The sequence below is a fragment of the Protopterus annectens genome, chromosome 1.part1, assembly GCF_019279795.1.
Source record: "Protopterus annectens isolate FY-2018-M chromosome 1.part1, PAN1.0, whole genome shotgun sequence".
Lineage (NCBI taxonomy): Eukaryota > Metazoa > Chordata > Ceratodontiformes > Protopteridae > Protopterus > Protopterus annectens.
In genome coordinates, this window is record NC_056726.1 from 1247965337 (window position 1) to 1247989591 (window position 24255).

General features: G+C 39.6%; 1 protein-coding gene across 1 annotated transcript in view; it reads left to right on the forward strand.

Annotated features, from left to right (window-relative positions):
• The first annotated feature begins 348 nt into the window (after window positions 1–348).
• LOC122809670 (sulfotransferase 2B1-like) overlaps window positions 349–24255 on the forward strand; it is a 387708-nt gene continuing 363801 nt past the window's right edge. The window contains exon 1 of the mRNA XM_044081338.1: window positions 349–409. The gene's annotated coding sequence lies outside the window, so the exon portion shown is untranslated. The remainder of the gene's footprint in view (window positions 410–24255) is intronic.

Genomic DNA, 24255 nt, shown 5'->3' on the forward strand with positions numbered 1-24255 from the left:
ATGGTCAACAAAGTATAAATAAAATAATAATAGGTTTTGCATCAACATACCTTTTCCAAAGAACAAGAAATAATGAAACTCTAATGCAAGACATTATTGATTGATTGTAATCATATGTGATTTACCAAATAAATTACAACAGGGCAAAAAATATGAGACAATATCAGAGATATACTAGAAAAGCAGGGGCATTTGAGAGCTATGTACTCTTCTAACATAACTTGTTCCAGTGTTGACAGTGTTAACTGACACATGAGAAAGGACTGAAAGTTTTCCATATCAGAATAGCCCCTCCCTTGATGAACCTTGGATATAATCCGGTAAGTAAAAAACACAAGTCCGAGATGAGCTTTACATATTGCCGTTTAAGCATACAAGGGGTGAGACAGATTGCAGAAAAAGTACTGAGGTGAGTGACTATTTCTTATAAAAAAATACCAGTGCTGATTTAGTCTCATAAACTGATCCTAACTTAATTACAAAATTTGGAATGGGATGCACAGAAGTTATAAGCAAATGACACTCAGAACTGAGATAACTTGAGATGTCAGATTATACAAGTGGGGCAAATTAGCTCAGGAAGGAAACAGCATACTGATCAAGGGTAAATTAAAGGACAGTGTTTTATGACTGTTTCAAAGTTAAACAGAAGTTCTTCTGAACAGGGCTTGTTATTAACTTTAAACTGGCCCTTAACCATGAAGAATCTGGCTTTTAAGGCTGATTTAACAAAATAAATTTAGTCAGTGTTTTCTGTTTTATGAAATGATGGTTACAAAAATATTATTCTGCCCAGGCAAAGAAATGGAAAACAGAATATTCTTCTATCTTATTTATTTTTGGTTTGATGACCGGGGAAGTCCACTGGGCCAACAAGAGCCCGTTTTTAGTGGAGGCCTGGGGTGAAAAGCTCCAAAGACAGTTGCAAACATACATAAAGTCATATACATATAGTAATACAGTCAGTTTACAAACATACTTAATGTAATACAGTCAATATACAACAGGCTGGAGATACAGTAAAAATGCATGTGAGGTATAATACAGTCATTAAAAGAAATGCAGAATATTATTCAATCTAAGAAATACAAATAGCAACAGGTGATTGTTGTCTGTTTTGTTTATAGAGGGTTAGATACATTTTCTGGTGCAAGCTGATCTAACGACGTTAACCAAGGTAAAACAGAAGATAGTGCAGTCCAAGGTGAAACAGAAGATAGTGCAGTGTTTGTTTAATGAGGTGTAATAATAAACAGAGTAATATTATGCGAAGAAGCAGGGGATGGATTTGAGAGAGCATCTTTTCCTAAGCCTTATAAAGTTATTCATCCAGAAATGTTTTGGATGTTACTTTCTATATCACTTAAGAGAAAGTGGTGCCTTAATCCACAACAACAGTCTTGAGAGTTTTACTATTGCTTTTCTTCACCTTTGAAATTGCAGTTATTTATTTAATTATTTGCGTAGAAGGACTGAATCAAAAAGGTACTTTTTTTTTTTGCAACAGCCTTCTTATCTGTATGAAAAAGGACAAATGTGAGAGCATTACAATGCATATGCACAGAAAAACTGAAATATAAAACATAGAAATAAGCATCAGATACATATATACATTCATATATGTGTGTGTACATATATATATATATATATATATACATATATATATATATATATGTGTGTGTATATATATATATATATATATATATATATATATGTGTGTGTGTGTGTGTGTGTGGGTACAGCTAAAGAGAAGAAAACATAAAATTCGCATATAAACAAGTTCCATACTACAGGAAGACAAAATTTAAAGCATTTTAATATAGGGTCATACCAGATAAAGGTCAACGCAATAAATAATGAGAAAGACAAATGTATCCAGTAGATGGAAATCACGTTCATGTCAAAATTTACACTCCCATACTTCGATTCTGATCAAGAGGTTACTGTAGAAGTACACGTCTGTACATAAAGGGACTAATCTGTTCACATTTGCTTGAGAGTGACAATATGGAAGGGATTGTAGTATTTGTTTATGCCCATAGCAGACGTGCTAAAGGGTGCAACACGTCATATTAGGAAAGTGATCAGTAATGATTTCCCAATAATACTTGCCGTGGAACCTTTTAATTCTATGCAAATGGGCTGTCAACACATTTGTTTGAAAGATGAACATCTTTTTTAAATATTATATTTTAGAGCTGAAGTTCTACCATATTAAATCATCCTAAACAAGTTCTTCAATATGAGTTTCTCAAAGTATTGTATAATACAATACTAACATATTTCAGACGTTCAGGGATGTCATATTAATAAGCAATTATTTCATACAGACTAAACTTACTTGTTATGACTTTTGGCTTGTGATGCAAAAATAGGATAGATCAAAAACATAAGAATTTAATTATTCACATTTATAAATAACTTTGTCACTCAAGAAAAGGAAAGCACGTTCAGAAAGCAAAGGCAAAAAGACAAAGAAACATGCCTCACACCAAATTTTCTTTAAGAAATTGCTGTTGTCTTTTATAGGTTATCCTGTGACTGAAAAAAAATGATTGTTAATGAAAGAAAATGATTGCAAAGCAATACTGAGAAGTGGTTAAGAGTATATGATGGTACATAAATGAAAAATCTTGTTTTGAGAAATTTTATATTTATTTTATAATTTTCATAGCATCTGATGATAAATAAATAAATCCAAGTACAAATGCTTGGAAGTGATATAAAATCACTCTACCATAGCCCTCAAAGAACAAATATTCCTAACTCAGAAGCATGGGATATGTTTTTACAAATGGCTAAGCTAAGATTTAAGAGCTTAAGCCACTGGCATTGTAAATGTTTACCTATTGGCAATCTGCACAAACAGAAGATGTATGAGCCATTTCAGGTTTGCAGGGCATATCTGGTGCATTATGCCATCTAATCATCCATCCATTCAATGTGATGCTACTGAAATATCACTCTTGAAAAGAATAAATGGGCACCTCATTAACATATGTACCTCAAGGTACCAGGTAACTAGGGCAAGGTACTACTGCTGCCCTAGGCAGAAGGCAAGGAATAAACATACAGAGATTATGATATTGAGATATCTACATACATTTGTACATGTCTGCTAGGCTTCATTGGGTAGCAGCTTAATAAACCATCATTAGATGTAGCTTAATCCGCATATATCATTTGGCAAAGTGTTGATGGCGAAGTACAGAGAAGGTCAGAAGGAGTTGCATTGTGTCTTTGTGGACTTAGAGAAAGCATATGACAGGGTGCCTAGAGAGGAGTTGTGGTACTGTATGAGGAAGTCGGGAGTGTCAGAAAAGTATGTAAGAGTAGTGCAGGATATGTACAAGGGTAGTGTGACAGCAGTGAGGTCTGCGGTGGGAGTGATGGATGCATTTAAGGTGGAGGTGGGATTACATGAAGGATCAGTTCTGAGCTCTTTCTTATTTGCGATGGTGATGGACAGGTTGACAGACGAGATCAGTCAGGAGTCCCTGTGGACTATGATGTTTGCAGATGACATTGTGATCTGTAGTGAGAGTAGGGAGCAGGTTGAGGAGACTCTGGAGAGGTGGAGATATGCTCTAGAGAGGAGAGGAATGAAGTTCAGCAGGACTAAGACAGAATATATGTGTGTGAATAAGAGGGAGAATAGAGGAATGGTGAGGATGCAGGGAGTAGAGCTGGCAAAGGTGGATGAGTTTAAATACTTGCGATGAACAGTTCAGAGTAATGTCGAGTGTGGAAGAGAGGTGAAGAGAGTACAGGCAGGGTGCAGTGGGTGGAGAAGAGTGTCAGGAGTGATTGTGTCAAATGAGTACCAGTAAGAGTGAAAGGGAAGGTCTACAAGAGGGGAGCAAGACCAGCTATGTTATATGGGTTGGAGACAGTGGCATTGACAAAAAGGCAGGAGTCAGAGCTCGACGTGGCAGAGTTAACGATGTTAAGATTTGCACTGGGTGTGATGAGGGTGGACAGGATTAGGCAAAAGTATATTAGAAGGTCAGCCCAAGTTGGACAGTTTGGAGACAAAGCCAGAGAGGTGAGATTACGTTGGTTTGGACATGTGCTGAGGAGGGATGCTCAGTATATTGGGAAAAGGATGCTAAGGATGAAGCTGACAGGTAAGAGGAAATGAGGAAGGCCTAAGATAAGGTTTATGAATGTGGTGAGAGAGAGGACATGCAGGTGGTTGGTGTGACAGAGCAAAATGCAGAGGACAGGAAGAAATGGAAACAGATGATCCGCTGTGGTGACCCCTAATGGGAGCAGCCAAAAGAAAAAGAAGAAGATTAGATGTAGCTTAAACCATTTCTGACATGCCAGTATAGCAGATTATAGATGTCATTCACAAATGTGCTACATAGTGAAGTGAGTATTTATGGATTTAATTGCTTCAGAGGTTTTCTGTTTGTGATTTATTGCAATTTCTTCATTAAAAACTGATCCAGTGAAGAGGGGCTTGATGAGTCATTATTCACTGTGTGTGTGTGTGTGTGTGTCTATATATATATATATATATATATATATATATATATATATATATATATATATGAGATCCATACTGTTCATCAAACGGCCGTTTCACTGAATGTGAAATGGCCAAGCACACTTTTGCGAAAGTGCTTTTCACTGAAAAAGCAGTTTTGTGAAAGTGTGCTAAAAAAAAAGAAAAACGTGGGGGAATGGCCGTTGCTAAGATCGCAGTACAGTGGGGATAAGGGAATATTCCCTTTTCGCTACTGTAGTGCAATCTCAGAGTGAAACTATAAAAGTAGGGGGGGGGGGCGCAGCTCCCCTGCATAAACGTGAGTATTTTTTTTTTATTTTGTTTTATATATATATATATATATATATATATATTTTTTTTTTGCACAGTTTAGCAAAAGTGCTTTTTCGGTAAAAAGCACTTTCGCTAAAGTGTGTTCGGTTGTTGTTGTTTCAGTTAGGTAGGATTTCATGCAATAGTACGAGATCCATATATATATATATATATATATATATATATATATATATATATATAGATAGATATATATATATATGGGTCTACTTTTCTTTATCAAAATTACATTATTTCAAAAAAGAAAAGTATGACCCCAATTCCACGAAAATGCACTTCAACGAAAGTGCACCTTCGCAAAATCCAATTCACCAAAGCACGGTACAGTGGGGGTAAGGAAATATATCCTTTTCCCACTGTAGGGCGATCTCGTAGTTAGTATATTTAAGTAGTGGGGATGTGGGGTGGGCATAGCCTATGCTTTGAACTGTGTTTTGAACTTTTATTTTGTTTATTTAGCCGACTGGGTGAATTGGCTTTCGTGAAAGTGCACTTTCGTTGATGTGCACTTTCAAGGAAGTGGGGTTGTACTTTTCTTTTTCAAAATAATATAATTTCGATAAAGAAAAGTAGACCCATATATATCTATATATATCTATATCTATATATATATATATATATATATATATATATATATATATGTATATATATATATATATATATATATATATATATATATATATATATATATATATATATATATATATATTACACCGGCACATATATACATACAAACACACACACACACACACACACACACACACACACACACACACACACACACACACACACACACACACACACACACACACACACACACACACACACACACACACACACACACACACACACACACACACACACACACACACACACACACACACACACACACACACACACACACACACACACACACACACACACACACACACACACACACACACACACACACGTGAGTACAAGATGAATGGTCAAAGTATTATCTTATTGAAGTCTGCTTTACAGATCAAAACTGTTTGCAAAAGAAAAAATAAAAAAATAGTGTTTTTGCAATGTAGCAGTCAGCATCCCTCCAGAGCCCCACTAACTTAACTTTATGAGCTCTGAGACTGTACAATACCAGAGAAAGAGGGGAAATTCCCCTATTTTATAGGTTCATATAGTTCTTTTTAGCGTTTGTTGGCTGTCATTCTAAGATGTCCGCCATTACATCTAAATGCTATAATACCACCATAAGATTTTGGAATAAATCCCCAGTCTAGTAGCATTTTAGAAGCTTGCTGCAATCACAGCTTCCATTCTACACTTTTTGGGGTAGTTTCTGATTGTCAACAAGTAGCAACACTATAGTGTCACTACTGCATTTCGTATTTAATCCTTTTGTAGTGCAGCTTGGAAACTTGCACTCATAGTTTCCGTTTGTTGGGCTAGACTCCAATTATTCCTGTGGTGTTAGTGTTGTTCTTAGTACTATTTTCCTGTTTCTAATTTTGCACTAATGCAATTCAAACTGCTTTTTGCTATTTAATGTAATGAATTAATGTCATTCAAACAGCTTTTTGCTATTTAACACTCTGTTACTGAAAGCCTGATACCAGAAGTGATGCTACAACTACAATGTATGTTATTTTTTTTTAACTGCCAATTGCATTTTAATATCTTTGTGTAATATTGTAAGTGCCACATTGATGTTCATCGTGTTTCACTGTTGCAGTCATTACACTTGGGTTATCCTGCTGGCAGGCTACCCACAGTCGGCCTGAATTCCAAAGTCCTGGTCCGGCATCAGTTACTGTCACCTCTTCCCTGACGTCAGTGCGCCAGGGGTATATAAGATGCAGCCGACGCCATTTTCTTCAGTCTTTCTTGCCGCACGGTGCACAAAGCAAAAGCAGTTCGCAAGTGCCGGTCGGCCGACTCCTGAGATTTTCAAATTTGAATTTCAGATCCGAAGTCTTCAATAAAGCTAAGTACCCCATTGGGGAAACTTCTTCTTGCTCCAGTCCAATGTCAGTAAAAGTTAACAATTGTATTTCTTGTGGGAAGCAAATACCTCATAAGGATTTTCATTCTTACTGTATTCCTTGCCTATGCCCTGACCACAACGTTGCTAGTTGTCGGTTTTGTTCTAGATTCAACCAACGCACTATTAAGCGTCGGTTCGATTTTGCTTTTCATTACTTTGGCCGAAGGTTTAACTATATAATGCCGTCGGAACAACTGACGACCGGAATCCATAAAAAGCGCAAGGACAAAGAAAAAGACAGGCATCCGAGGTCCAAAACTGATGATGAAGCCTCTTCTAGGCCAGTCGCCGGTTCACTGGTTTTCAGTGAGGTGCTTTAGCAGCCCCTGACACCCGCTACCTCAGAGCCACAGGCCACCTCCGACTCCCACGTGGAGACAGCTAGGCCTCTGGAAACTCAAGGTATTGGGCCTATGGAAACAATTCCCCCGGATGGGTCCGGAGCCGCTGAGCAGGCATTGGCTTCTGAGGGTGTTTTCAGACCTACACAGCTTACTATCAAGACCTCTTCAGCAGCCAAGGCAAAGTTTAAAACACCTTTAAAGATAAAGAAACAAGTACAGCATTCTCCTGGACAGTCTTCCATACCAAAGAAACAGATGCTTAAAATGGCCGAGGACCTAATTACTTTGATCGGGGGCTCCCATCCCCCTCCTGATAAAAGGCCTAGGCAAGACACTGACTATGACTCCTCTGACCAGGTTTCTATTTCTTCTGATTCCTCTTCAGAACAGGGATATTCTCTTCCTCCCTATGAGGACTCTGATGCTGAAGAATCTATCCCTTCAGCCTCTGCTCCTGAGGACTACTCTTTTGGGGAAACCCTGCACACCATGAGGGAACATTTCCATTGGGAGAGCCAGGATTATTCAGAATCCTAGAAAAGGCTCAGAGACTTTATTTATTGCCTCAGCACAGGCCTCTTGCTATCCCCCCTGTACTAGATATTGTTGATGATGTTTTTTTCTGAATCCAGTTTGACTCCTGATTCTTTACCCCCCACCCCAGTTAAGCCAGATAGGTACTACAGGGTTCCAGATTCTCATAAATTTCTTTATAAAAACCCTGCTGCTGATCCAGAAACTATTTCTCAGGGTCCCAAAGGGGTCAAGGCTTCCACTGCAAAAAACCCTGTTCCCTCTGATAGGGATTCTAGAGCACTGGACAGATGGGGAAAAAAGTTTACATCTCTGCTACTTTAGCCGTAAGGGCTTTAAACCGCCAGTTTCACATGCTTAAATATCAACAATACCTAATGTCTTTGCTAAAACAGAAAATGTTTACAAGCTCTGAATGTCCAGAGAACAAGGAAATGCAGGATTTATTGCATGCAGCTGAACAAGTGGGAAAGCATACTTTGCAATGTGGTTTTGATTCATTAGAGGCATCTTGCAGAGCCGCAGTTACAGGCTCTGTCATTCGAAGGCATGCTTGATTAAAGGAACAGAGTTTACCTGATCATGTTAAAGCAAAATTATTGGATGCTCCATTACAGCATGATAATTTGTTTGGTGTTAAGGCAGAAGAGGTGTTAAAGAAAATGGAGGATAAAGCAAAATCAATGCAGACAGTAAAGGATTTCTTACAGGTTCAGCCACCTAGATTTAGCAGGAACTGGTCTTCTAAAAACTGGTCCTTTCCAGTGTCAGACAGGCCACAAAGAGGCAGATACAGATGCCCAAGAGGCAGATCTCAGCCCCAAGGCTCATACAGACCTAAACAATGGGGTGCTTCAGCCTCCAAAGGTGGAGAAGACAAATCACAACCTTATAGGAAACAGTCCCAATGACTTTCCTCTACAAATGCCAAGCACTTACCTTTTGGCAGCACCCTTAGGGGGAAAACTAGCAGTTTTCTCACAAAATTGGCACATAATCACCCAGGACAAATGGGTACTGAATATTGTTTCTCAGGGTTACAGGTTCCACTTTCACACCCTACCAAGGTCAAAAGGTATGCCAGACCTGCCACAAAATCAATGGGCAGAGGCACAAAAACAAATTTCTGCTCTCATGGACATGAGGGCCATTCAAAAAGTACCACAGCAAGAACAGGGGCAAGGATTTTACTCTAGACTTTTCTTGGTACCCAGAAAGGGCAAAGCCTGGAGACCAATTCTGGACCTGTCTATTCTAAATGCTTTCCTGGATGTTCCAAAATTCAAAATGTTGACACTGCAGCAACTTCTACCCATGCTGGGCAAGAAGGCTTGGCTAGTTACTTTGGACCTCAAAAAGGCATACCTGCATGTCCCAATCAGACAATCTTGCAGAAGATACCTCAGATTCATAGCTGGCTCAATGCATTACCAATTCTCTGCACTGCCCTTTGGCTTATCTACTGCGCCCAGGGACTTCACAAAATGCCTGGCACCAGTAATTGCATTTTGCAGACAAAAAGGAATTCAAATATATCCCTACTTGGATGACTGCCTTATTCAAGCAGAGAGCAAGGACATTCTACTAAAGCATCTGGCGTTTGTAAAAAGATTACTAATTTGCCTAGGGTACACAGTAAACAAAAAGAAATCAAAACTAGTGCCCTCTCAAGAGATGATATTCCTGGGTGCAAGCTTAAATACAACTGCCCAGATGGCTTATCTCACTCCAGACAAGCAAAGGCAACTGACTCATTACTTTCAAATGATGGCAACAAAGACCCAGCTACCTGAAAGAAAAATTCTGCAGGCTTTGGGCTTCATGGCATCCTGCATCCTGCTAATTCCATATGCCAGACTGCATATGAGGAAGCTACAATGGTATCTAAAAAGTGTTTGGACTCAACATTGCCACAGCCTGGAAACAATAATAACTCTTATTCCCTGCCTGCAACAGGAGTTTCGATGGTGGACACTGGCCTGTCACCACAACAAGGGACAGCCTTTCACTTTACCCACAGCCAGGCAGACACTAACAACAGATGCATCGGATTATGCCTGGGGGGCACACATGGCAGAAAAATGTATTCAGGGCACATGGCCCATGGACCAAATGCATCTTCATATCAATCAAAAAGAGATGCTAGAAGTACAGAATGCACTGACAGCCTTCAAGGATCTACTACAGCCAGGACAACTATTACTAAAGATGGACAATACTACAGTTATGTGGTACATAAACAAGCAAGGGGGAACACATTCCTACCCCCTCTGCAGGCAAGCCATGACTTTGTGGAACACAGCATTGACCTATCAAGTACATCTGCAGGCACAATTCCTGCCAGGAAAGAAAAATGCTCTGGCAGACGAACTAAGCAGAAACCTCATGGACCCTCACGAGTGGAAACTAGATCCATAGGTATTCAGCATGATAACAAGGAAATGGGGATGCCCAAACATAGATCTTTTTGCCTCCCCTCACAACTGCCAACTACAGAGATTCTGCACAAGGACTTATCACTCACAAGCATGGAAAGTGGATGCTCTATCATTCAGCTGGAAAACCCTAACAGTTTATGCCTTTGCTCCACTGCCTCTCCTTCCCAAGGTACTCCTAAAAGTCAGACAAGAGAAACCAAAAATTATTCTGATTGCCCCAGTCTGGCCACGCCAGCACTGGTACCCAATCCTAAAGAGTTTGTCTCAAGGCCCAGCCTGGATTTTACCTCAAATTCCTCATCTTCTGACTCAACAAAACGATCAAATCCTGCACAGCCAACTCAGAACCTTAAATCTGGCTGCATGGCAAATAATATAGCCACTCAGAACACACCTCTCTCTAAAGCTGTTATGGATGTCATTTTGGAAGCCAGGAGGCCCAGCACCAGGAAATCTTATGCAGAAAAATGGAAGAGATTCTGTGCTTGGAACCAGGCACAAGGACTTGAACCACTTGTTCCAAATATTCCTCAGATTTTACAATACCTAACTGAGATGCTGGACAAAGGTCTATCCTTCTCATCAATTAAGATCCATGCCTCTGCCATTTCAGCTCATTACAGTATGGAACCCCCTATTTTCTCACATCCACTGCTAAGACAGTACCTCAGAGGGGCAAAAAACATAAGACCCCCAAGAAGAGCACCGATACCTACATGGGACCTCAACTTTGTCTTGGAAAAGCTCACACTGCCTCCTTTTGAGTCAGCCAATACAGCTGATATAAAATTCTTATCATGGAAAACTGCTCTGCTCCTAGCAATCACTTCAGCAAGAAGAGTCTCAGAGTTACAGGCATTAATGCCAATGGAAACTTTTATCATTTTTCATCTGGACAAGGTTTCAATAAGGACAAACCCAAAAAGGTAGTATCCAGTGTGGCTCTTAACCAAACCATTCAATTGCCAACATTTTATCCAAATCCCCAAAATAAAGGGGAGAGACTTCTGCACTCTTTGGACATACACAGGCAGCTATGCTTCTACTTGGACAAAACAAAAGCTTTCAGAAAAACTGAGCAACTGTTTGTAGCATATGCTGCAGGATCATAAGGAAAGGCTATCTCAAAGCAGACTATTTCAAAATGGATAGGACACTGCATTCATTTCTGCTATGCACAGCATGGCAAGTCAGTGCCTAAGAATATTAGGCCACATTCTACCAGGGCAGCAGCCACTTCAGCAGCCTTTCTCAGAGGGGTACCAACCAAGGAAATTTTGGAGGCTGCAACTTGGAGTTCAGTGCACACTTTTACCAAGCATTATCACTTACCTCTTTACTCTAAATCCAAAGCAGGCTTTGCCACTGCAGTTCTGCAGGGCCTCATAGCCACTCCTAATCCAATTTAGACCCAGCCGCCCTACCTCAGCTTTGGGATTCTACCCAAGTGTAATGACTGCAACAGTGAAACACGATGAACATAGTACAGTTGTGTACCTACCATAAATGTAGATGTTCGAGTGGATTCACTGTTGCAGTCCAGGTTACCCACCCTCCATCCCCCTTTCTTTGCTGGGACTTATCTATACTTCTCTATCCTATACAACCTATGTGGTATATTTGCTTGTAGATGAAGGTATTGTTTTTATTTTACTGTATGTTTTTATAAGCAATATGTATTGCCAACCTTCTTGGGGGCACCTGACATCTGGGGCAAGAAAAACTGAAGAAAATGGCGTCGGCTGCATCTTATATACCCCTGGCGCACTGACGTGAGGGAAGAGGCGACAGCAACCGACGCCGGACCAGGACTTTGGAATTCAGGCCAACTGCGGGTAGCCTGCCAGCAGGATAACCCAAGTGTAATGACTGCAACAGTGAATACACTCAAACATCTACATTTATGGTAGGTACACAACTGTACTTTCTATTTCACCTCCAGTGTCTTCCCCTTTCACTCTCCTCCCTCCTAACCCATGCATCACTTATACGCACTCAACTCAAGGGAACTGCAGCACATTTAAATAGCTAACTTACCTGCAGTATATCTTCTCTCCCACTAAATCTGTAACTAAACAGTAACCTTTTTCTTTACCTTATACTTCATTACAGCCAAATATTGCACCTTTGTCTTAGGTCTAACACTCCCCGCCCCTCCTATCACTAAAAGTTGCATAAAATAGGAACAACTAAAACACACAATGTCCTTCCTACATCCAAAAGTAGCAGTCTGCATAGTAACTATGTTTCTCCTTCTCTCATTTTCCACACTCACATCCTACCACACACAACTAGACGATTTCACCAGCTCAGCTCAGGGGCAAACCAACACTATAATCTATTCACTAAGACTAAAACATTTCCCACTATCTCCACATGACCTTGCCCCAACCCATCGATATTCCTACATAAATAATAAAACAGTCAATAAAATTTTCCCCTACTCATCCCAAAAACAAAATAAAATACTACATAAACTGCTTAAGCTCTACCTAATTCTATCCCAAAAACTTACTTGCTGCGGTGATATACATCCTAACCCAGGACCCACCTGTTCTCCCCATACAAACCTAAACCAATCAAATCCTCTCAACAACAGGACAAACCACTCTCTTCTATTCTTAAACATAAATGTTAGAAGTATTCTTAGCAAAGTTCAAGACCTCCATGCCCTATTGGCCTTTTATAAACCAGATTTAGCCATACTCACACAAACCTGGCTTAAACCAGAACATCACGATAATGAAATTACACCCCCTGGCTACAATATTATACGTAAGGATAGAACAGGGAAAAAAGGAGGACTTGTAGCCATAATGTATCAAAACCATCTTATATTGGAAGAGGTTAGCTACTCTCCCCTAGAAGTTAATGATACTGAACTCATTATTGCTAAATTAAAAATAAATTCTAACAAACATATAGTTGTAGCAAGTGTCTACATTCCACCAGGAAACAACATTGCCACCATGGAAAACCTTTTGTCCCGGATGGCTCTCTCCCACCCACAAGAGACCATACTCCTAGGAGATTTTAACATAGACTGGACCAACTGTACCAAATACAACCCCTCTACCCATATTAATCTTCGTGGGTTTACACAAATCATAGACACCCCAACTAGAATCGATAAAAAATCTAATCGTCATTCCATCTTAGACTGGATACTTCTGTCTGACCCCTCCTTCGCACACCAATCAGGCTGCCTACCAGACAGCTTGAGTGACCACCAACCAACATATCTTATTAGGAATAAATCCCACCATTCTAGCCAACCCACCCTTAGAATAGTTCATAACAAAAAGAACTTCAAAGCTAAGGACTTAAACAACGAACTCAAACACTGTAATTGGTCCCCCCTAACATCTACCCCTTGATGAAGCTGTAGATTACTTTAACTCCACCTTTCTCAATGTCCTGAGCCATTATGCACCAGCCCAGACTATCAGACTTAAAACAAACTATGCCCCCTGGTTAACAAAAGAGACTAAAGCCTTAATGAAAGATAGAGACAGAGCCTGGGCTCAATATCATCAACTGAGAACCACTACCTCAAAACAAAACTACTCTGCTCTCTGTAATAAGACCAAACAACTCATTAAACTTGATAAAGCCAAATACTACAAAACTTTGCAAGAAAGACACACTAATAACCCTCCAAAATTCTGGGCCTCTATAAATAAATTACTGCACCCAGGTAAAACCAGCACTCCCACACCTATATTACCAACCAACAATGATGATATCCTAACACAATTCAATAAATTCTTTACTGAAACAGTACAAGCTCTCTCTAATACCCTAAATAGCCCCACCAACCCCATCCTTTCTCTAACCCTCACTACCACTACTAAAAAACAGTCTCCATCTAGCTTCTTCTTGTCTCCAACACCCACTCAACTTATTACTAAACTCCTCAAAAAATTAAAACTGACCACACATTCTGCTGACAAACTCCCAGCTGATTTCCTTCAACTATCAGCTGAAACCATATCCTACCCTGTATCTATCCTCATAAACAGATCCGTATCTGAATGTAAAGTACCTAACCTGTGGAAAATATCTCATATTATTCCACTCCACAAAGGTGGCAACTCCCTTGAACTGACCAACTACCGTCCAATTGCAATTTTATCACCTTTATCAAAAATTTTAGAAAGGGTAGTACATTCCCAACTAATGCAATACCTCCTAAAAATAGCCTTATATCAACATCCCAACACGGTTTTCAGTCTTTCCATAGTACCACAACAGCCCTACTGTCTTATACCCATATAGTCAATTCTCACAGAAACAAAGGCCTTTTTGTATCTTCTGTATTCTAAGACTTATCTAAAGCCTTTGATATGGTTAACCACAACATACTTCTCAAAACTCTGTCTACCCTCAACATAAACTCTGTCACCATATCATGGTTCAATAACTATCTATCTGGCCGACAACAAGCAGTGCTTTGGCAGGACCAACTATCCCCCCTTCTACCTGTAACTATAGGAGTTCCACAAGGGTCAATACTTGGGCCTCTAATTTTCTCTTTATATACAAATCAGATAGCAGCTTCCTCTCCCTCTGCCTCTATAGTGCAATATGCAGACGACACCACCATCATATGTGCCGCCCCAACCTTAAGAAAACTTCAAACAATAACACAGGATAACTTTACTTTGGCTGAAACATGGTTTTCTAGCATTAAACTTCTACTAAACCCTAAAAAAACAAAACTTATTCTCTTCAGTCCTGGTAGATCCTCTCCACCAAATGTTGACTTCACCATAAAATCTAGGGACAACACCACTATCACCCCAACAACACACACCAAACTCCTAGGATTAGTAATTGACAACAATCTCAAATTTGACATACACATAGCACAAACAATCAAAAAAGTAAACAAAAAGCTGGGTCTCCTGTATAGGAACAGGCAATTCATGACCAGCCATACCAAAGCCGCTGTCGCAAGAACTCACCTGTTATCCACCCTACTGTACACCTCCCCAATCCTGACTAATCTTCGCCAAAGTGAACAAAACAAAATGGCATCTTGCTATACAAGATTGCTAAGTTTGCCACTGACGCCTCATATAGATCCCATCACTGTCTCTCAAACAGCTCAACTGGCTTGAGTTGCCCCAATTGCTACTAATTATACAACTCTTCATAGCCCATAAACTGTACTACCACCCTGACAAAACTCCAGTGCTACAGGAGCTAATACAGCCCTACACCACCACCCATACCTTAAGATCTACAGACCAAAGTCTCATAACTGTCGTCAAACACAAGAATGAAGCAGGCAAAGCTCTCTTTGTTTGTACAATAGCTAAATTTTGGAACTCACTCCCAAAGCACATAACTTCTACCAGCTCTGTCTCACTATTCAAGAAACTACTTAACACCCACTACTCTACCAATTGGCTGTTCCCTTGTGACCCCCCCCCCAGATTAACTCACTTTCCTTTCAGTACTGCTATGATTCTGCAGAACCTTCACCACTTTTCTATTAATTACTTCGTTCTTAACAAACAAGGTTTTTAAATTACTTATTTTTCCAAACAGTGTTATTCAGAATGTTATTTGTTATACTTCAGCTATGTAAAAATGTTAAATAGGTTCATAGGTTCATAGATTAGTTAAATATGTTCCAATATGACTGTATGGGAATGTACTACTGTTCTTGTTTTTGTTTATGTTTTATATGTGGAGCTTTTCTCCCCGAGCCTCCGCTGAAAATGGACCTGTGTCCAGTCGGACTTTCCCGGTTATCAAATGTAAAATAAAAATAAAATAAATAAATAAAATAATGGGTTCATATGTGCTTACTAGGTTAATGACTGCAAGGGCCTTTTTAAGCCTAGCCATGCATCTCAAATCTCTGACAAGTTCGAGTGCCCTTGATAAGTGTAAGCAGGGGCTTGGGAGATGAAATATTTACAAGCAGGGGGCTGGGAGATGAACCACAGGCTGCCTGTGTGCATTACAGACATGCATGCCAAACCATTGATGAATGTCCCGCATTCCCTCCAATTCTTCAAGTTACACTTGAATTGGGTTAAGGAGGACCTTTGCTTCACATGGATAGGGAGTCTGTTCCAGAGAAGGAGTAGTCTCTGGGATACATACCTATGTCTCCAGTAGGTCTTACTTATATCACAGGCAAGGTTTAAGTTTTTAGAATGAGTAATTTTGATGCTGTTTATTTTGTGGATATGCAGGAGGTCCATCAGAGTGGGGTCTGACAATGCCTTGCATGCTAGGCTTAGATCTCCCCTCGAGAGCCTGTAGGAAACAGACTACATAGACAGGGCCCTGAGGCAGTCTGCATAGGACATGGTACTTATCCCCTATATTCCTTTAGTAAGGAACCTCTGTGGTTGTTCCAGTGGTTGGATATGCTTGGTTAGGAGCATACCAAAGGGAGCATTATACTATGATAGGTCTGACGAATGCTGAATGTTCTTCTTCTTTCGGCTTTTCCTGGTTAGAATGCTGAATACAGTGGAATAATGGCTTTCTTGAACCTAGATGCCATACCTTTGTTTATAAGTTGCACACAATAGAATGATTTCCTCACTACTGCAGACACATGATGGTCATAGGCTAGATTACTGTCTATGTGTGACCCCAAGTCCCTGATTACAGGGTCAACTCTTAGGGTGTGTTGTCAATATGGTAGTTACTATGGGTGGATGACTTCCCAAAGGATACTATTATACATTTCTTGGCATTCAGTTTTAGTTCATGACTCTGACACCAGTTGTTTGTCTGTGTCAGCCCTTCCTGGAGAACATTTGTGTCAGACAGCAATTCAATCTTTTTATTCATCTTTTGGCTGCTCCTGTTAGGGGTTGCCACAGTGGATCATTGATCCACAGAATGAGTGGTAGTAGAGTTTTATGGTGTTGAATTGTCAGCCCAGCACCTAACCTTCCTCAGAAGGCACACACATGCACACACTCACACCTAGAGCCAATTTAGAGTGTCCAATCCACCTACTGCATAGCTTTGGAATGTGGGAGAAAACTCAGTCGGCAATTCAATGGCAGCCCCTAATTTGCAATCATCTGCAAATTTAGTCAACCAGAGGCCACTGACATTGGCCTTGACTTCAGAGAAGTAAATACCAGAAAAGCTTGGTCCCAGGACTGATCCCTGAGGGATTCTGCTTGTGACTGGCCTCTTTGTAGAGGTGGACTCCCCAATTCTAACTTCCAATTCTAACTTCCTGGGTCCTGTCTGTGAGTCAGCTATCCACAGCATGATAGAAGGGTTTGTACCTAACCTCATAAGTTTGTCAACAATGCCCGAGTGGGGAAATTGTTTCAAATGCCTTGACCAGGTTAAGAAATGCAATGTGAACCATTCTTCCCTCATCCATTGTTTTGGTGATCTTCTCAAAGAAGTCCACCAGGTTGAGTAGGCATGATCTCCCCTTGATGAAACCAAATTTGGTTGGGTCCAGTGTCTGGAGGTTTCCTATGTCATTATTGATCATTCCATGGTTTTGTATATGAGACTAGTGAGCCTTATGGGTTTGGGATGATTGTTGCTGTTCTCTATTCATGAGCCACAAAGCCTTTTTGGAGGCTAGAGTTAAATAGGATTTATATTGGGCCTGATAGATCATGTTTCATGCTATTTAGAAAACATCCTGAAAAATTATCTAGGCTCATTGATGCAGTGCTCTTGGCCTTAGAGACAGCATTAAGGACCTGTTCCCTAGTGATGGCAGAGTGAGTTATATTTGATGGTATTTCCAGAGGGAAGGTTTAGGGGAGAGGGGTAAAGTTGGAGCTGAATTTGTCAGCCAGTAGGTTTGCTATATCTTCTGGTTCAGTTTAGGTGGCTGTATTTACAATGAGCTCTGCTCAGAATTTTCTATTGCCTTTGAGGCTGCGGATATAGCCAAATAATGTCTTGTGGTTGTCCTTGGCTTGGGAGGCCAAATTTACCTCATATTTGGCTTTGGTAAACTTTTTGCCAAAACAAATCTATTAAAGCTGAGTGATGATCTGGCAAATTCATCTTTCCCTTCTTCCCTGAGGAACCTGCTACAAATGTGATATCCTTCACAGGCAATTTCTATGAACATGTAAAAAGCTGCATAGAAGCGTCTGCCCCGTTGCAGAATAAATATAATGCAAAGCTTAAGAATAAACCATTATAGTGGAACCCTAATGTAAACAGACCCTACAATAGAAGAAAAAAAGCACAATACACATAAAACCAAACCTAGTTCTGCAAATGCCAAAAATGCTGCTGCTGCTAAGTTTGCCAGAGGATTATGAACCCTGATAAAATCAATCAAAGTTAGATATGGCAAAAATAACTATTCAGGCAAAAGATGTTACAAAACCTTTTTAAGTATGTCAGAAACAATGTTCAAAATTGTACTTGGCTAAAAGTAAACTATATCACCTACTCTAAATCCAAAGATGTAGCCAATCTACTACTAGATAAATTTAGCTTTAACTTCACTCCCCCTCTCCCCCTTGCCCAGACCTCTTATCAGTATCTGAACTCCCCCCCTCCCCACTTAAATCTCCCAGGAACACGTCTTCAAGGCAAATATAAGGACAAGAACACTGCTTCTTTGTGGCTGGATAAAACACCAAGATGCCTACTGGTCAACCTGAAGAAGAAGCTGTCAAACCTCCATCACAGGTTCTTCAATATTAGCCTCCAAACAGGGTTTATACTAAATGAATTTAGGATTGCGGTAATCCCTGCCATTACAAAGGTGGGGTGTCAACAGATCCGGGCAATTATAAACCTAAAAACCTGCCCAGCCTCATCTATGAGTCTAAACTATCATTATGGAATTAATAATCAAAGACATAGGCAACCGACAAACTATTGACCCAAAGCAGTTCAGTTTTGTCAAAGGTCCAGTGTACTCAATCCTACCAGTAGTGCAAGTTGGTTTAGGATTATATGATTCAAAAAGATATTTTAGCGCTGCACAGCTAAGGCTCATATACATAGCACAAGTAGAAGGGGGGAGTTCAAGAAATAAGGAGATAATATGTGTAGATCTATATGTGTACATATACCTTTAAAAGCTATGCAAGGGCTTGCACAAGCATATAAATACTGAGCACATGCAAGCCTGACTGCCATTTTGTATGTATGTAAGGACTGTCTGTTAACTAGTTTGTTCCTATTTAAAGATGCTGCTATCCATCCTGATGTATTTCGATGTATTAAAGCATCTAAATTAACACCCAAGCCTTCTCATTATATGTGTTCGAGACAAACGAGCGATATGGTGTCAGAAGTGGCATGTCTAAAAGGACATGGTGGTTGAAGTGACGTGTCTAAAAGGACATGGTGTCAGAAGTGGCATGTCTAAAAGGATATGGTGCCAAAAGTGGCATGTCTAAAGGGCACAGAGTCAGAACCAGCATATTCAAAGGGCATGAAGTTTGAGATAGCTAGGCTAAAACGACTAGAGGAACTTGTTTAGATGCTGGTAGAATATAGATGAGTAGATCACCCCTAAAATGTGCATACTTCGCAAAACAAGTCAGAAACGCATTTCAAATATTAAAACTTAGCACTATTTCTTTATCATAAAATATGAAACAGGGCATACAGAACGTTCTAAAGAATATTCGCATAAACCAATATGTACGATATTGATAAAAATATTAAAATTACTATGGAAAATGTTTGAAATACAGTCTGAATTACATAACATGAATAGAATAAGGGGAAATGACCACATTTTCTCAAAGCATGTATTTTTCGTATTAAGCAAAGAAATTTGAGTTATCAGAAGTGTATAAAGTATTCACATGTTTGTGCAGTGTTACAGTAAAGTTATTTCACAAAATGTAGCCATTACAAGGAATATTTCTCAAAGTGCAGCCATTGCAAGGCTCATTTTGCAGAATACAGCCATTGCAGATCATATTTTACAAAGTAAAGTATTTTGAAGAGTTTATTGTGCATTTGAATGTTGTTAGAATCTCACAGCACACTTTGTTCGTATATAATTACAAGGGCCATATTTTCACTTTGTTTGCGTATACTTTGTGGGCATGGCAGAAGGATTTCATAAACCCAGTGCACTTGTGTTTAACAGTAATATTGATGAGAAATGGAGAGTGTTTGAGCAAGAGTATGACATTTTCATATAGGCTTCATTTTTTGATAAAGATGACCATACAAAGCCATTTATTCTACTTAATTTAGCTGGGTCAGAAGCCATAGAAAGGGAGCGTTCAGTTGTGTATGCACCTGCTGTCTATATAGGAAAGGGGGAAATTGTCATATTGTTGTACAGGCTGAGCAAGGGAGGACCCAAAGTGCTTAAAACATAAATTTAGAGAAATGTGTAACCTAGACAAATGTTACAATGGAACGGCACTTATTTTACACAAGGAATCAAAAGCCTATTGAAAGTTTTGCAGCATATATAACTGACCTGAGAAATAAGGCTAAAATGTGCAGGTTTGGTGACTTAAGGGATGAACTGTTAAAAGACAGATGTGTGTGGCATAAAAGATTATGCTGTAAGAAAGGTTTTGCTTTGTGACAGTGATTTAACTTTGAATAAGACCATTGAGATTTGTCAGATATACGACTCACAGAAAAGCACACAAATATGCTTACAAATGAGAAGCTCTAGAAGGCACAGTGACAAAGCTCATGTTGATAGTATGCAGCATGGGTTGAAAGAAATAAGCCCACACACATGGCAGCAACTGTAACCCCTGCAGCATTCACTGGTAAACCCTAGAACTTTCTAGCAAGTTGTAAAATGAACTTTGGAAATTGCACAGTCTCAGTGAAGCATAAGAGTGAGTCAGCAAACTCAAAGCATGGACCCCAACCTAGTTTCATTGCCAAGTGTCAAAACTGTGGTGGAAGTCATGAATCTGAAAGGGAGAAATGTTTAGCCTTTGGTCAACAGTACCACACATGCAATAAATGGAATAATTTCAAAAGATTTTGTAAATCAAAAGGCCCACATTCATTTATTAAAAGGGAACATTTTAAGAAACGAGTTGATCAGTTAGACAGTGGAAAGCCTACTATTTATGTGGATGGTGTGTCAGTGCTTTATGAAACAGCCAATGCAGTAGATTTAAAGGCAAAGAATTTTGTACTGTTCGGATAAATGGCAAACCCACAGGACTCAAAACTGACATAGGTTCCACATGCAATCTTATGTCTACAGAAACATTTGTTATAGTGTGTAAAAGTGAAAGGCTTGATTTGGCAAGGTGTGCAAAGCTTGTCGCTTATGGAAGTGAAGAAATTCAAACCACAGGCTCAGTAGTGCTTTCATGTTACTCTGCTGGAAGAAACTACGACTTGTTATTTTATGTGGTCAAGAGGCACGTCCAGTCATTATTAGGGCTCAGAGACAGTTTCAAAATGGGACTGCTTTCATTTAATAAGGAAGTCGACCATGTTAGCTTAAAAGACCACTACTCTAATTTTACCCATCACATTTTTTCTACCTATGCAGATCTTTTCCAAGACAAACTAGGCAAGCTTCCAGCTATATACTCAAAGTTAGACCCAGAAGTCAGTCAAGCTATCAGGCCAGCATGTAAAGTTTCAATAGCCATGCAGGGCAGAGTCAAAGTCAAGTTAGATAAAATGATGCGACAAGGCATGATTTGTCCAGTCGAAACTCCAACTGAATAAGTATCTTCCATGGTGGTAGCGGATAAGAAAAGCTCAGATGACATCAGAATATGTATTGATCCATGAGATTTGAACAAACCACTTAAAAGTCCTCATCATCCAATGTGCATAGTCGAAGAAGTCTCAGCCTTGATGCAAAATGCCACTATTTTTCTGTCATTTTGGCAAAATCATCTTGACAAAAAACCCTCATTGCTCACTACTTTTAGTACTTCATTTAGCAGGTACAGATTTTTGAGAATGCCATTTGGGATAAATTCTGCAAGTGAAGTCTTTCAATGTGCAATGGAGCAAATTGTTGTGGGTATTCTTGTGCTGCGTCTGTATTACAACATAGAAGCTTTAGTTAATTGAATAACTAAAGCTCGATCTTCAATTATCGACATCTAAAAATGTCGAATGGCTGACTCACCCAAGGGAAATACTTCCCTTGGCCGAATCAAAAAAAAAACTTTACATCTGAAATCAAGTGCGGGCCTTCACCCCCCCCAGCCCCTGATTTGGGGGGCTGTGCCCCCCCCACTCCCCTACCTAAATTACCAACTCCGAGATCACTCCAAATTGGAAAATGGGCATACTCTACATAATGGCCAAGAGAAGTGTTTTCCTGGGTTAAATCGGCCGTTCAACATTTTATGGTTTCAATATTGCAAGATCGAGCTTTACTTATTTGATTAAGTAAAGCTTTTATCTTGTAATATAGACCCCTTGTGCTATCATAGTAGATGACATTATAGTAGAAGGTAATGGTAAAGCTGAACATGACAGAAACCTCAGAAAAGTTCTAGAAAGGGCACATCAAGTGAATCTTAAGCTCAGCCCACACAAATACAAATATGGGTACATATATTGGTAATTTATTTACTAGTACAAGCATACGACCAGACCTTTCAAAGCAAACAGCCATTCTCGAGATGGAAGCTCAAGATAATGTTCAAAAACTGTTATATTACAAGATATGGTCAAATCTCTAAATCCTACAACAAATATAGGTGTCCCTCAAGGGTCCATCCTTGGCCCCTTGCTATTTTCACTATTCACTAACCAGATAGCCACATCCTCACCTTCGGCCTCTATAATACAATACACAGATGACACCACTATTATATGTGCCACACCCACCTTGATGGAACTAAAAACCATCACCCAAAATAACTTTTCCCTAGCAGAAGAATGGTTCACCAACATCAAACTCATACTTAATCCAAAGAAAACCAAACTTATTATCTTTAGTCCTGGAAGGTCTCCTCCTGTATACAGTAACTTTGACATAAAATCCAAAGATAATACACTAATCACCCCAACAACTCACACAAAGCTATTAGGAGTTGTAATCAATAATAACCTGAAGTACAACACACATATTGCCCAAACAATCAAGAATGTCAACAAAAAGATTGGCCTCCTTTATAGGAACAAACAGTTTATGTCTAAAAATACAAAAGCCATGATTGCAAGAACCCATCTACTATCCATCCTCATGTATGCCTCCCCTATCCTAACTAACCTTCATAGCACAGAACTAGCCAAGATGGAATTTTGCTACAACAAGATTGCAAAGTTTGTTACTGAAGCCAACTATAGGTCTCATCACTGTTTGGCCCTCAAGCAGCTGAACTGGCTTGAGTTCCTTCAACTCCTCCTCCTCAATCAACTCACAATTGCCCACAAGCTGTACCATCACCCTGAAAATAACCCTGCCCTTCATCAATTTATTCACCCCTACACCACATCCAGAACCTTAAAATCCACTTATCAGAACCACATAAATGTCATTAAACACAGAAATGAGGCAGGCAAATCCCTCTTTGCCTGCTCTATTGCCAGAATCTGGAATACACTCCCAACCCACATAACCTCCATAACCTCTACCTCCCAATTTAAAAAAAACTTCTCAAAACCCACTACACAACAAACTGGCTCTGCCCATGTCACCCCCAGGTTAAGCCATAACTGTTCTCTGTTGCTGGGATCCCCTAACAAATACAAGTTAGCTCACCACCACCCTATATCTACAATATACCCTAGATCTAGGCCCCTGCCCAGAATGCTGCTAATCTTGTTCTTCTAAACTCTTTCTGTATGTTCTGCTGAATATCTTGCTTTCTCTTGTATGTTCTACTGGAAATTATTACTGTGTGTTAATGAGAAACTGCTATAATAGAAAATGTGTGACTGTTGAACTATATTATATTTTTAACTTTCTCCCAGTGTGCATTCTGTTATATTACAAAATGTGTGACTCTTTATTATATGTAATATGGAGCTTTTCTTCCCGGGACTCCTCTGAAAATGGACCTGTGTCCAGTCTGACTTTCCCAGTAAACAAATGTAAAATAAAATAATAAATAAAACATGAAGCAACGTGGACATGAACATTGTGTTTTGTTTCCAATGTATATAGTAATGCAT